The sequence below is a fragment of the Scylla paramamosain genome, chromosome 36 (genome assembly GCF_035594125.1).
Source record: "Scylla paramamosain isolate STU-SP2022 chromosome 36, ASM3559412v1, whole genome shotgun sequence".
Taxonomy (NCBI): Eukaryota; Metazoa; Arthropoda; class Malacostraca; order Decapoda; family Portunidae; genus Scylla; species Scylla paramamosain.
The window spans coordinates 15,188,453-15,202,057 of NC_087186.1; the positions used below are offsets into that span (position 1 = coordinate 15,188,453).

The following is a 13,605-nucleotide window of genomic DNA, read 5'->3' on the forward strand; positions in this document are numbered from 1 at the left end:
CTGGAAAGCCGGTGAGTAGTGAGATAATACTATGAATATCCACTTAATCAATGCAGCATGTTTTCAGGGCAGAACGGAATGGCAGGAGAGATGTAGAGAGGTTATTCATTTCCTCACATAATTTGAGGCATTGCTCCGTACCTCCACTACTTGTTGAAGTGACACGGGTTTTCATGGGTGTTTTTTTTATGGTCCCAGTGATTGACAAAATTTTTTTTTCTCCCTCACACACACACACACACTTACATTCACTCAGCCTGTCTGTTTTTTTGGTTACTTATAAATTCTCTCTCTCTCTCTCTCTCTCTCTCTCTCTCTCTCTGTTAGTTAGATAGTTGGTGATATGCTTCGTAAAATGAGGAGAGAGAGAGAGAGAGAGAGAGAGAGAGAGAGAGAGAGAGAGAGGAGAAGGTAAAATACAATGAAAGATGAAATAATGAATGAACGAATAAATTAAAGACACACACACACACACACACACACACACACACACACACACACACGAGGACAGACAGGCAAAATACGTAGAAAGTCAGAGAGAGAGAGAGAGAGAGAGAGAGAGAAACGAGGAGAGAAAAAAAAAACAATAAAGAAAAAAAATAGCCTAAATGTTTACGTTCGTAAGAGAAAACGGAGGTCAGCTTTTTTATTTTTATGGGAGACTTATGTGAATTAAAATACGCTCAGTTATTTGTACATCAGTGCTTCCCAGACTTCTCCAGCACGTGTTCCCTTTGAGTAGCACCAAACCCACCAACACCCACACATTGGTAAGCCTTCTAAGTACATACTAGTTTACATTGGCGCAGATATGTTAAAAAGATTAATCACAAAAGAATAATTAAAAACATATATTCAGTACATGCAGGTGGGCTCTCCTTGACACACAGAGAAAGGCTGGTAATTCTCTGTTGATCATTAGCTACAGTATGGAAGCCTCTGTTATACTTGGATATCTCTGTGAAGTATTGTTGTTTTTTAACGTCAAATGATAAATACTTAATAATGATAAGCTGAGATATAACACAGTATTAAGCCAAGCCTTCAATTCACACAAGCTTTTCAATGATTTCACATTACGCCACACAAGGGACGAGACATTGCAGTGTAAGACCCGCCAGGACCAGTTTGAATTTGGCGCTTCAATCAGTAATGTCTAGATACTTTGACAATTACAGTTATAATGGCCTGAGATTTATTTTTACGCGCTTATAATTTTTTACATTTAATTTTCTATTAGTTTAGTATAATATAAAAGAAGTTGGTGCTTGTTATTGAAAGATAAAAGTGTCTTGTGGATAGTTTTGCTTGCGTATTGTGCGGAGCAGGCTGGGAGGGACGACACAGTACCAGACGTCAGACACAAGGCACTATGTTTAAAGGGTGCTATAAACTGCTGCTTTATTTAACGTATTTTCGCAGAACAAGACAGTGACAGGGGCCGTGGTGGCTGCCTGCGTGTGCTGGTGCAAGCTTGGTGCCTGCAGTGCCACCAAGGCTAATATTGGTAAGAAACCGGCCCACCACTTGTCCAGCCAGGTAATTTGCACAGTGTGATGTAATAGGCGGTAACTATGATAGTGTTGTTACATGTCACCCACAACAACAACACAGGGCTGTCAGGTCAGTGGTTAACCTTACTGTTTATTTATTGTTAAGCCTGGTATTTCATGTTTTTGCACCTCGTTAGGAATATATTGATGTGACTCAGCATTCCACGGTGCCACAAGCGCTCCAAGCCTCCACCACAAAACTCTTACTAATTAACCATGACAGGAATTATAAAGACGTAAAAAAAAAAAAAACTTTACTAATGTTATCAGCTGAGGTGGAGGCAGCCTTCCCCATTTGTCCGCCAATATCTGCTTCATTTCTCACTTATTGTAAGCCTAACATGTCACTAAGTGGAGCCCCATGACTAGGCTTTCATATCCGCTAGCTAGATATATCCGCCATTGCCTCAATTAGTTACGATGGAAAAATAACAGGCAAAATAGCGGCCGTTCTCTCCACTGTCGAGGGCCGCCATGATGCCTGGCTACCTCTGCCAACCTGATTCATCCTGTGGGTTTCAAAATTTTTTTGGTATTTTTCTTAACTTCTTTATTCTGCTCGTATAGCATGTTTTTATGGTTTATAAAAATAATTATTTGCTTTAGAAGTATTTTCGTGGCTTGTGTTGAGTTGTGTTCAATTTTGTGTTGCTTTACGAAAATGTAGGGAGTTTTTTTGGCAGTATTTTGACAAACTTGTTTTTTTTATTTCACGCTCTAATTACGTCTTTTGTGTTTCTAAAAATTGCTTATGATTTTCAAAATGTTTCTTCGTTCCTGTTGAGAGAAATAAGTGGACTTTAAAAATGGTTTATGGTCCTGTTAAAAGTTGTTATTACAACACTTTTTATGTTATTGTCTCTCTATTTGAGCTTGTAACTAACTTTTCATTGCTTGAAAAAATAGTTCGTATGTTTTAAAGTGTTTTATCTTGTTGTTGAGTGAAAATGGGTGGAATTTTCAGTGGTTTTTAATTGTATTTAGGTTCCAACACTTGTTTTTTACACAATTTCGGTTTTATTTGTTTACTTCTTGTTCCAGGTAACTTTTGATGGTGTAAGATGATAGTTCAGATTTTTTAAAAATTTTTACGTTCCTGAAAATTCAAATGTTGGGGACTTTTCAATGATTTAAATGGGGCCGAATATTTCAACACTTTTTCTATATTTCATTTGGATATTTTTTAAATACTACTCAGGCTGGAGCTGTTTTAATATTGTGAATATTAGTTTAAGTATTTGTCAAGTCAGAATATATAAGGCATTCCAGCCTAGCTCCATTTTTTCGAGGGGTCAATTTCGAAATGAAATCCGTTACGGTACGTAAAATTGCCGTGACGTCACGGCCGCCATCATGGACCCGGGACCTTGATCGGCTCCGCTGTCTCCTCGGTAATATTTATCGTATTTTGCAGTGTTTTCCTGGTGTTTCCACGTGTTTCTAGACTCAGACGTGTAGATAAGAGTAGAATGAGTAAGAAAATAAGAGAAATAGAGGAGGAAGATGAAGGGAGAAGGAATAGAGGAGGTGGTAAAACAGAAAAATGCTAAGAAAACAATATTTAGGTTAATTTTCCCTGCTGCCCTGTCTGTCTTGGTAGTATTTGTCTTCCCTGACAGTGCTTCCAGTGTATTTGGTGTGTTTAAGAGGTGTTGGAGTGTGTCTGGAGGTATTTAGGGAGTGTTGCAGTGTGTCTGGAGGTGTTGAAAGGGTGTTGAAGTGTGTGTTTTAGGGATTTGGTGATGTTTGAGTCAATATTTAGCGTTCCTGGTGTGTTTTGGGGTGTCTTAGGCTTGTTTAGGAGTGCTTTAAGTGTGTTTGGGACTGTTTTCAATGTTTTGTGATGTTTCAAGTGTATTTTAGGATGTTATGGACGAGTTTGGGTGTGTTTTGTGTGGATACCGGGGAATTTTGGGTGCGTTTGTGGGTATTTTAGGTCAGTCTGGGTGTTTTGGGGTGTTTTAAGTGTGTTTTGGGCCGTTTTCAGTGTTTTGGGATGTTTTAAGTGTGTTTTAGAATGTTATGGATGAGTTTGAGTGTGTTTTGGGTAGGTACGGTGTGTTTTCGATGCGTTTAAAGTCAATTGGGTGAGTTTTGGAGTATTTTAAGTGTGTTTGGGGATATTTTGGTGCACTTTCGATGTGTTTAGGGTGTTTTTTGTGCGTTTAGGAGTGTTTAAGGTGTTTTAAGGTGTTTTAGTGTGGTTGGAGTTGCTTTTGAGGTGTTTTGGTTATGTTATAGGCATGTTGCAGATAAGTACTGGGTCTTTGAGGGTAGAAGTGGTGTGCTGGAGGTAAAATAAAAGGTTCTGGAGTGTTTAAGGGGGGACTGTGATAGTAGAAGCGTGTCAGGGGTGTTATAGCGTGTGTTGTGATGTATGAAGCTTCTAGATGCACGTGTGTGGGATGTCTGGGTCTGTACGAGGTGTTGTGGTGTTGGAGTCCTAGCAGGGGAAGGTACTGGAGGTTGTAGTGATGGGTAGAGGGTAAAAACAGAGGTACACTTTAGGTTAGGTAAGGTTAAGTGTTCATTGGTGTTGATTCAGTAATACGATCTTTTTTTCTTTTAAGATACAAATGTAGAGGGACGAAATACGGAAGCAGGAAGACCACCACCATCACCACCATCACCACCAGCAGTGTGGAAGAAAGTTTAGGCAAGCGAAGAAAGTTGGAAAATTAATAATTAAACGCTTGTTGTCTTTTATTATCTTGAGTATAAAATGGTTATATGACAATCTCTCTCTCTCTCTCTCTCTCTCTCTCTCTCTCTCTCTCTCTCTCTCTCTCTCTCTCTCTCTCTCTCTCTCTCTCTCTCTCTCAGCTTTGTATTAGTTACCCGTTGACAGAAGTGACAGCCGCGTTTTCTCTTGTCAGATGTAAACAAAGCGGTAGTTTCCTTCCAGCTGGTGATAAAACTCTTTCTCGCTCTTCCTCACTGTCCCACGTCACGGAAGCAGTGTGTGTGTGTGTGTGTGTGTGTGTGTGAAGAAGAAAATGTTATATTATATCTACGTGTTTAAAAGTTTCCTTCATTTAAGTCCAAAGAGGCTGGCTGGCTGATGCTAAGGAAGGAAGAAAGGGGTGGTGTTTAGGGGTCTGGGATGGAAAGCGAGTGATGTGTTTTGTAGCCTTCAGATAAGAAATATTAACAAAGTTTACACAGTGGGAAAATTTTGGTGGTGAGAGAGAAAATGACTAAAATATTACCTCAAATTTAACCAAACGTGGTGGAGCTTCACACTCCTCAGCTGACCCTAATCAAACCAAGCCTAACCCAAAGAAGCCTACCCTAACTTCTGTCTGGTGCTTCCTCCTCCCCAAGACTGGCTATCTCGTGTCTTAATCTCAAGCTGGCCTAACCAAACTTTACCTAACCTAACCTAAGCAATTCTAACCTAGCCAAACCTTACTTAAGCAAGCCTAACCTAGCCAAGCCTTACCTAACCTAACCTAACCTAACCTAACCTAGCCAAACCTTACCTAAGCAAGCCTAACCTAGCCAAGCCTTACCTAACCTAACCTAACCTCACCTAACCTAACCTAAAGAAACCTAGCCAAACTTAACATAACCTAGCCTAACCAAACCTAACCTAACCTACATCCTCTTCCCACGGCCCCACTTAACCAAACCTAATGTAACTTTCAGAGCAACGGCAACCCTCCGATCCGGCAAGCAAGTTTGCGGCAGCGATGGCGGTGGCGGCGGCAGTGGTGGTGAGGTGGATGGCAGGGACAGAGGGGCAGTACAGGCTGCGGACATCAAGGAGAAGGTGAGCAGGGTTTTGTGTTTGTGTGTGTTGCTAAGCTGAGATGCAATATTTGTCACTCAACACTCGTGCAACACAGCCTCCATGCACAAGTGTGTCGGGAAAATGATTTAAAGTCGTAAAAATGTTCTTGTTTTACTTTATTTATTTATTTATTTATTTTGTTTTATTTTTTGTATATATAGGAGGGACACTGGTCAAAGGGAACTAAGTACAATAAGAAAAAAATACTGAGAAAAAATAAAAGATAAAAAAGACCTCACTTAACCTAACCTAACCTAACATAAGCTAACTTAACCTAACATAACTTAGCCTAACCTCTTTTAACCTAACTTAACTTAACCTAACCTAACCTAACTTAACCTAACCTCTTTTAACCTAACCTCTTTTAACCTAACCTAACCTAACTTAACCTAACCTCACTTAACCTCACTTAACCTAACCTAACGTAACTTAACCTAACCTAACCTAACCTCACTTAACCTAACCTCACTTAACCTAACATAACCTAACCTCACTTAACCTAACGTAACCTAACCTAACCTAACACCCACAGAGGAACGCACGGACAAGCAAGGTGTTATTCGGCAGTCTGATCCTGGACCTGCTCGGCTTGAAGGTGGTGCTGCCTGTGTGTCCTGCTCTCCTCGACTGTTACTCCAAGCACAACACCAGCGGCTTGTATTCCTCTCAGCTCTCCTGTGTGACTTATTACCAGCATATCATCGGTTTCGCTGCGAGGTTCCATTCTGTCTTGTTTGGTAATTAAGTGGGTTTGTTGTGTTTTGTATTGGTTTATATATTTTTAGCTTGTTTTTATTATTATTTTTTCATTTTTTTTATCCTATTATCTATTTATTTATTTTTTGTTTGTTTGTTTGTTTACAGGGTGTGTGTGTGTTTGTTTGTGTTCCTGCTGTTCAATATTGCAGCTTGTTTTCTTTATTATTGTTATTTTGTGTTTTATTCTATTTCAGTGTTCTGAGGGAGTCTTCAGGTGTTTTTTGGGTGTTTTGGGGTGTTTTTGGAGTGTTTTGGGGTGTTTTTGGTGTGTTGTGAAGTGTTTTGATGTGTTTTGGGGTGGTTAAGGGGTGTTTTGAAGTGTTTTGTGGTGTTGTGGAGGTGTTTTGGGATTTTTGGTGTGTTTTAAAGTGTTTTGGGATGTTTTTGGAATGTTTTGATGTGTTTTGAGATGTTTAGGAGTATTTTTGGAGTATTTTGGTGTGTTTTTGGAGTGTTTTGAGATGTGTTTGTAGTGTTTTGGGGTGTTTTGGGGTATTTTGAAGGTGTTTTGGTGTGTTTTTGGAGTGTTTTGGGGTATTTTGGGATGTTTTGGTGTGTTTTGGGTTATTTTGATAGTGTTTTGGTGTGTTTTTGGAGTGTTTCTGGGTGTTTTGGAGTATTTTGAGGGTGTTTAAAGGTGTTGTGGTAGTTTAAAATATATTGTTAGTTTACTTTTTTTTTAACTTTTTATTTTCTTATGCATTATTTTATTTCTTATTTATATTGTGGTGTGTTGTCGATGTGTCCTAACCTAACCTAACCAGCCTACCCTCTCCTAACCTCCCCTCAACCCACAGGCACTGATTGGCGTGACATTCAGCATAGGCTTCACCGTCGGGCACACTGTGGGGGCTGCGTTCTCCCGCTGGGGAAGTACTGGGTGGTTCGCGGCCTCAGCTGTCTACGCACGCACTCTCACTGTGGCTAACATAATATTCTTTACTGTCTTCTTCCAGGAATCGCTGCCTGAGGTGTGTGTGTGTGTGTGTGTCTCATTTATTTTTTTTATTATGTATATTTTTTTTGTTTTGTATAATTTTTGCTTATTTATTTATTTTTTTCCTTTCATTTTTTCTTTCTTTGCTTATTTTGTAATTTGTTTGTATTTCCTTGTGTCTCTGAATGTTGTTAAAGAGAGGTGCATTGTGAGTAAAGCATCATTTTCTCTTTCCTTTCCTCATTTCTTTACTTTTCCCTGTTATTCCTTCCTTTCTGTCATCATTACAAACCCTTTCTATTCATTACAAACCCTTTCTCTCATTTTCCTTACCATAAACCATCAAAACATCTTAACAATCTCATTTAAATCACTTTTCTTTTCATTATCATCTGTTTGTTTACATTCTCTTGCTTTCTTTCACTTATTAATTCATTACACTCCTGTTTGTGTGTTTAGGAATGTTTTGAGATATTTTGGGGTGTTTTGGAGGTGTTTTGGGGTGTTTTTTCAAGTGTTTTGAGGTAAATTGTCTGTTTTTGGGTGTTTAATGGTGTTTTGGGAGTGTTTTGCAAGTTTTTGAGGTAAATAGTGTGTTTTGGGGTGTTTAATGGTGTTTTGAGAGTGTTTTGCAAGTGTTTTGAGGTAAATAGTGTGTTTTGGGAGTGTTTTGCAAGTGTTTTGAGGTAAATAGTTTGTTTTGGGGTGTTTAATGGTGTCTTGGTGGTGTTTCAGGGTTATATAGCGGTGTTTGGGGGTGATCTAGGGTAAGTAGTGTTATCAAGGCTGTAGTGGAAGTTACTGTGGGTTTTCAAAGGGTGTTTCCATGGTGATTCACTTGTATTTTATCCCTTGTACAGTAAAACTCCCTTTCCCTGAGTTGGCAACACTGTTTGTTTACGTTCGCTGTTGTCTCGTGTGTGAGTCAGATTTGTGTCTTGTTCTTCCACCGCAGGGCAGAAGGAGGAGGGACATCGGTGCCAGTTTGACCGAGGCTTGGGAGGTGATCAATCCTAGGGCTCTGTTCTCCGTCAGCTGTGTCAAGGGCCTGGGCAGAGAAGGTGTGTGTGTGTGTGTTTGTATGTTCAGTATTGTGTGTTTGTTCGTGTTTGTAGTATTGTGTGTGTGTGTGTGTGTGTGTGTGTGTGTACTAGCAAATATTCCCTTATGTTTACTCCTGAAACACACACACACACACACACACACACACACACACACACACACACACACACACACACACACACACACACACACACACACACACACACACACACACACACACACTCCACCTCCTGTTCCTCCTCCTCCTCCTCTCCCTTCATTCATACACACACACACACACACACACACACACGCACACACACACACACACGCACACACACACACACACACACACACACATACACACACACACACACACACACACACACACACACACACACACACACACACACACACACACACACACACACACACACACACTACCTCCCGTTCCTCCTCCTCCTCCTCTCCCTTCATTCATAAACATCTGTCTTTCTCTCTCTCTGTAGAACGCATGAAATTAATACAACTTAGCCGAGTTTACTTCCTCTACCTGTTCCTGTATTCCAGCCTGGAGTTAACGCTGATCTTCGCGACCCACCACAAGCATAGTTACGACTCGTTGGCGCAGGACCGCAAGTTTTCCTTCCTGGGCCTGGTCATGGCAATTACACAGAGAGGGTTTATGCGAAGTGTTAAGACTGGAACTGAAAAAGCAACTGCCAATTAGGTATGGTGTGTTCTGGGGTTTGTGTGTGTGTGTGTGTGTGTGTTGGAGAGGGTTTGTGTGTGTGTGTGGCCGGGAAAGGGTTGCCTGTGTGTGTGTTTTCAAGGGTGTTTTCATGGTTCGAGTTTAACAGGGTGTAGTGGAAGTTACTGAGGTTTTCAAGGGTGTTTTTCATGGTTCTTGTTTAACAGGGTGTAGTGGAAGTTACTGGGGTTTTCAAGGGTGTTTTCATGGTTTTTGTTTAACAGGGTGTAGTGGAAGTTACTGGGGTTTTCAAGGGTGTTTTCATGGTTCTAGTCTAACAGGCTGTAGTGCAAGTTACTGGGGTTTTCAAGGATGTTTTCATGGTTCTAGTTTAATGGGCTGTAGTGGAAGTTACTGAGGTTTACAAAGTATATTTTCAAATCTATATTTTTACTGTGTAGAATTACAATATAAAACAACAGGATTTATCAGTAACAGTTTAAGTAACAATTAGTTTAAGATCATATTATTTTCTTTTCCTTGCATTTAATCATTGTATGCCTGTATCTAATTCATGTTGGTTTCACAGGCACACACCTACATTGTGATGCAGCTCCTTGGAGATGGAGAGCTGGCTGCCTCAGAGGATCAGGAAACACGAGAGGTTCACAGAGGCTCGCCTCGGGCTTCGGTCGTCGTGAGGAACCTGGTGTCAGCAGTTCACTACGTGCACAGGAAAAGCATCAGTGTTCACGGAGACCTAAAGCCAGACAGGGGTGAAAAGGGTTGGTGTTGAGGATAGACAGAAAAGAAAAGAAAAGAAAGGAAAGGTAAAAAAAGGAAGTTTTTTTGCATTGATTTTCCATCTGCTTATTTTAAAGAATTTATTGCATGGAATATTATTGATCTCCATCATTTGTATGGCCTTTATAATAAAAAGTATGAATTTATTCCATTCAGATATTATCCTTCTCCGAGGCCATTCTAATCTAAACATCTTTTCACGGAATCTCTTGTTCAAGGATTCTTCTGAAGATTCAGTTATTAAGATTGTGGATTTTGGGTTTGCACATTTGATGCCTGACAAGGAAAAGGATGGCAGCACGAAGACACCGTGCTTCACTGTTCACTATGCAGCGCCAGAAGTGTTGCTGCAAGCTGTGCAGAAGGGAGCAAATGGTACTGCTTGAACATTCATGCACTGGTTGAGTATCTTGTGTGTAATTTTATGATGAAAGGTTTTTAATGCAGGGACAGTTGTTTATAGGCATTTTTACATTATTTTTAGTGTACAACCATCCAAAAGGCATTTAGCTCAGTGTTACTGCAACAACCACACAGTACTGAATGTAGGGTTTCCTGTTTCATTAGAGATTTCTCTGCAGTGGTGTTTTCAATACAAGGAGTGTTTTCTATAGTTATTTTCTTTATTTTGAGGGCTTGCTATAATATCCTGCACAACTCTAAAAATACATCAAATTAACCTCCCACCAAAGCACAATACAGACACTTCCATTGGCTGTAACATTACTGCTAATACTGCAACATTCTTCCTGAGGGGAACCACACACATTAACAATAACACATGTTACAAAAAGCTACACCAAACATATTAAGCTCAACATTTTTGTATAATAATTTTTAGAAACATGAATGACCAAAAATGGTTCTAGGATAAAAGAGGAAAAAAAATGACAGAACACTACAGCATAACAGTACAAATGGCAGGTGTGTCTCTTTTCTCTTATTCCTTATTTGCAAGGATTAAAGCTGTTACCTTAGAGATCACAAGAAGTGGGACGGTACAGTTCGCTAAGCTGCCGGTACACGTAGGATGGTGCAGTACCTCGACTGAAATAAAAGAGATTTAAATGGTCAGCAGCCATTATTTAAAGCTAAGTGAGTAGATGTGCAAGATAAACAGGGTACAGTAAAATCCCTCTTATCCGGCATCACATTTCTTCACAGCCCATCAAGCTAAATTTGTATGTGGGAGTGCACACATACAGCTGAAAATGAAGATTTGTGACAATAAGCAAAATGCACAATTCATGCCATGATTTTCAATATTATATAGGTACTGATCTGATAGTATCTAGCTCCACATGAGACAACAACAGGTTGAGGTTTGAGAAAGGACCATCCAACACTCAACACGAGGAATGTATATCCACCTACATGAAATAAACATGTGGAAAAGGAATGTATCAAAAACTGGAATCAAGAATTTCTGTGAGAATAAAATGGTATGTACTTTTGTGATACCTTCCCTGTTCAATTTGCAACAGTAAATATGTTTCAAATACTGCCCCACTGAAAGAGGTATCAGGATAATGACTAACAAATAAAACTTACTGGAACAGAATAAAACTTTGGTGGTGAGGCAAGAGAGGCTGCACCAACAAAGGTCTCAATGCCTCCGTTGGTCACCACCGTCTCGGTGCCAACGATGACCTTTGATGACCTTGTTGACACGTGACATGATGGGGAACACTGCAGAGTCTTGAATTAATGTTGTCTCAATTCCAGCAGTACATAAAGCTTTTCCCACTGGGTGACCCTGCACAAGTAAAAGATGTATTGAGAACATAAGAACATAATAAAATAAAGGAAGCTGCAAGAAGCCATCACTAAGAGAGAGAGAGAGAGAGAGAGAGAGAGAGAGAGAGAGAGAGAGAGAGAGAGAGAGAGAGAGAGAGAGAGAGAGAGAGAGAGAGAGAGAGAGAGAGAGAGAGAGGCTGTACTTAAGCAATTATATCTTTCCATACCACACACACACACACACACACGCACACGAACGTTTCCCTAAGGGCTCTCCTTGACACACAGAGAAAGGCTGGTAATTCTCTGTTGATCATTAGCTACAGTATGGAAGCCTCTGTTATACTTGGATATCTCTGTGGAGTATTGTTGTTTTTTAACGTCAAATGGTAAATACTTAATAATGATAAGCTGAGATATAACACAGTATTAAGCCAAGCCTTCAATTCACACAAGCTTTTCAATGATTTCACATTACGCCACACAAGGGACGAGACATTGCAGTGTAAGACCCGCCAGGACCAGTTTGAATTTGGCGCTTCAATCAGTAACATCTAGATACTTTGACAATTACAGTTATAATGGCCTGAGATTTATTTTTACACGCTTATAATTCTTTATATTTAATTTTCTATTAGTTTAGTATAATATAAAAGAAGTTGGTGCTTGTTATTGAAAGCTAAGTGTGTTGTGGATAGGTTTGCCTGCGTACTGTGCGGAGCAGGCTGGGACGGACGACACAACCAGACGTCAGACACAAGGCACTAGGTTAAAAGGGTGCCATAAACTGGTGCTTTATTTAACGTATTTTCGCAGAACAAGACAGTGACAGGGGCCGTGGTGGGTGCCTGCGTGTGCTGGTGCAAGCTTGGTGCCTGCCGGGAGGTGCCTGCAGTGCCACAAGGGATAATATTGGTAAGAAACCGGCCCACCACTTGTCCAGCCAGCTAATTTGCACAGTGTGATGTAACAGGCGGTAACTGTGATAGTATTGTTACGTGTCACCCACAACAACAACACAGGGCTGTCAGGTCAGTGGTTAACCTTACTGTTTATTGTTGAGCCTGGTATTTCATGTTTTTGCACCTGGTTAGGAATATATTGACGTGACCCAGCATTCCACGGTGCCACAAGCGCTCCAAGCCTCCACCACAAAACTCTTACTAATTAACCATGACAGGAATTATAAAAATGTCAAAAAAATACACTTATCTAATGTTATCAGCTGAGGTGGAGGCAGCCTTCCTCATTTGTCCGCCAATATCTGCTTCATTTCTCACTTATTGTAAGCCTAACACGTCACTAAGTGGAGCCACATAACTAGGATTTCATATCCGCTAGCTAGATATATCTGCCATTGCCTCATTTAGTTACGATGGAAGAATAACAGGCAAAATAGCGGCCGTTCTCTTCACTGACAAAGGCCGCCATGATGCCTGGCTACCTCTGCCAACCTGCTTCAACCTGTGGGTTCCAATATTTTTTTTTATTTTTTTCTTAACTTCTTTATTCTGCTGGTATAGCATGTTTTTTATGGTTTATAAAAATAATTATTTGCTTTAGAAGTATTTTCGTGGCTTGTGTTGAGTTGTGTTGAATTTTGTGTTGCTTGTTGAAAATGCGGGGTGTTTTTTTAGCAGTATTTTGACAAACTTGATTTTTTATTTCACGTTCTAACTACGTCTTTTGTATTTCTAAAAATTGCTTATGATTTTTAAATTGTTTTTTGGTTCCTGTTGAGAGAAATAAGTGGACTTTAAAAATGGTTTATGGTCCTGTTAAAAGTTGTTATTACAACACTTTTTGTGTTATTGTCTCTCTATTTGAGCTTGTAACTAACTTTTCATTGCTTGAAAAAATTGTTTGTATGTTTTAAAGTGTTTTGTCTTGTTGTTGAGTCAAAATAGGTGGACTTTTCAGTGGTTTTTAATCGTATTTAGGTTCAACACTTGGTTTTTACACAATTTCGGTTTTATTTGTTTACTTCTTGTTCCAGGTCACTTTTGATTGTGTAAGATGATAGTTCAGATTTTTTAAAAATTTTTACGTTCCTAAAAATTCAAATGTTGTGGACTTTTCAATGATTTATATGGTGCCGAATATTTCAACACTTTTTCCATATTTCATTTGGATATTTTTTAAATACTACTCAGGCTAAAGATGTTTTAATATTGTGAATATTATTTTAAGTATTTGTCAAGTCAGAATATATACGACATTCCAGCCTAGCTCCATTTTTTCGAGGGGTGAATTTCGAAATGAAATCCGTTACGGTACGTAAAATTGCCGT

At 39.6% G+C, this 13,605-nt stretch overlaps 2 long non-coding RNA genes across 7 annotated transcripts; one reads left to right on the forward strand and one right to left on the reverse strand.

Annotated features, from left to right (window-relative positions):
• Positions 1-1,299: 1,299 nt before the first annotated feature.
• LOC135091094 (uncharacterized) lies at positions 1,300-9,725 on the forward strand. 6 transcript variants are annotated; one of them, XR_010262305.1, is made up of 8 exons: positions 1,300-1,507; positions 4,124-4,209; positions 5,202-5,325; positions 5,879-6,083; positions 6,903-7,076; positions 7,998-8,103; positions 8,654-8,813; positions 9,364-9,725. It is a non-coding gene; the product is annotated as an uncharacterized LOC135091094 (long non-coding RNA). The 6 variants fall into 6 exon arrangements; XR_010262306.1 differs by lacking the exon at positions 4,124-4,209; XR_010262304.1 differs by lacking the exons at positions 1,300-1,507; positions 4,124-4,209 and having other exon boundaries at positions 4,320-5,325.
• Positions 9,726-10,182: 457 nt separating this feature from the next.
• LOC135091107 (uncharacterized) lies at positions 10,183-11,328 on the reverse strand. Its single transcript, XR_010262329.1, has 2 exons — positions 11,130-11,328; positions 10,183-10,625 (listed from the first exon to the last, which is right to left on the reverse strand). It is a non-coding gene; the product is annotated as an uncharacterized LOC135091107 (long non-coding RNA).
• Positions 11,329-13,605: the final 2,277 nt, after the last annotated feature.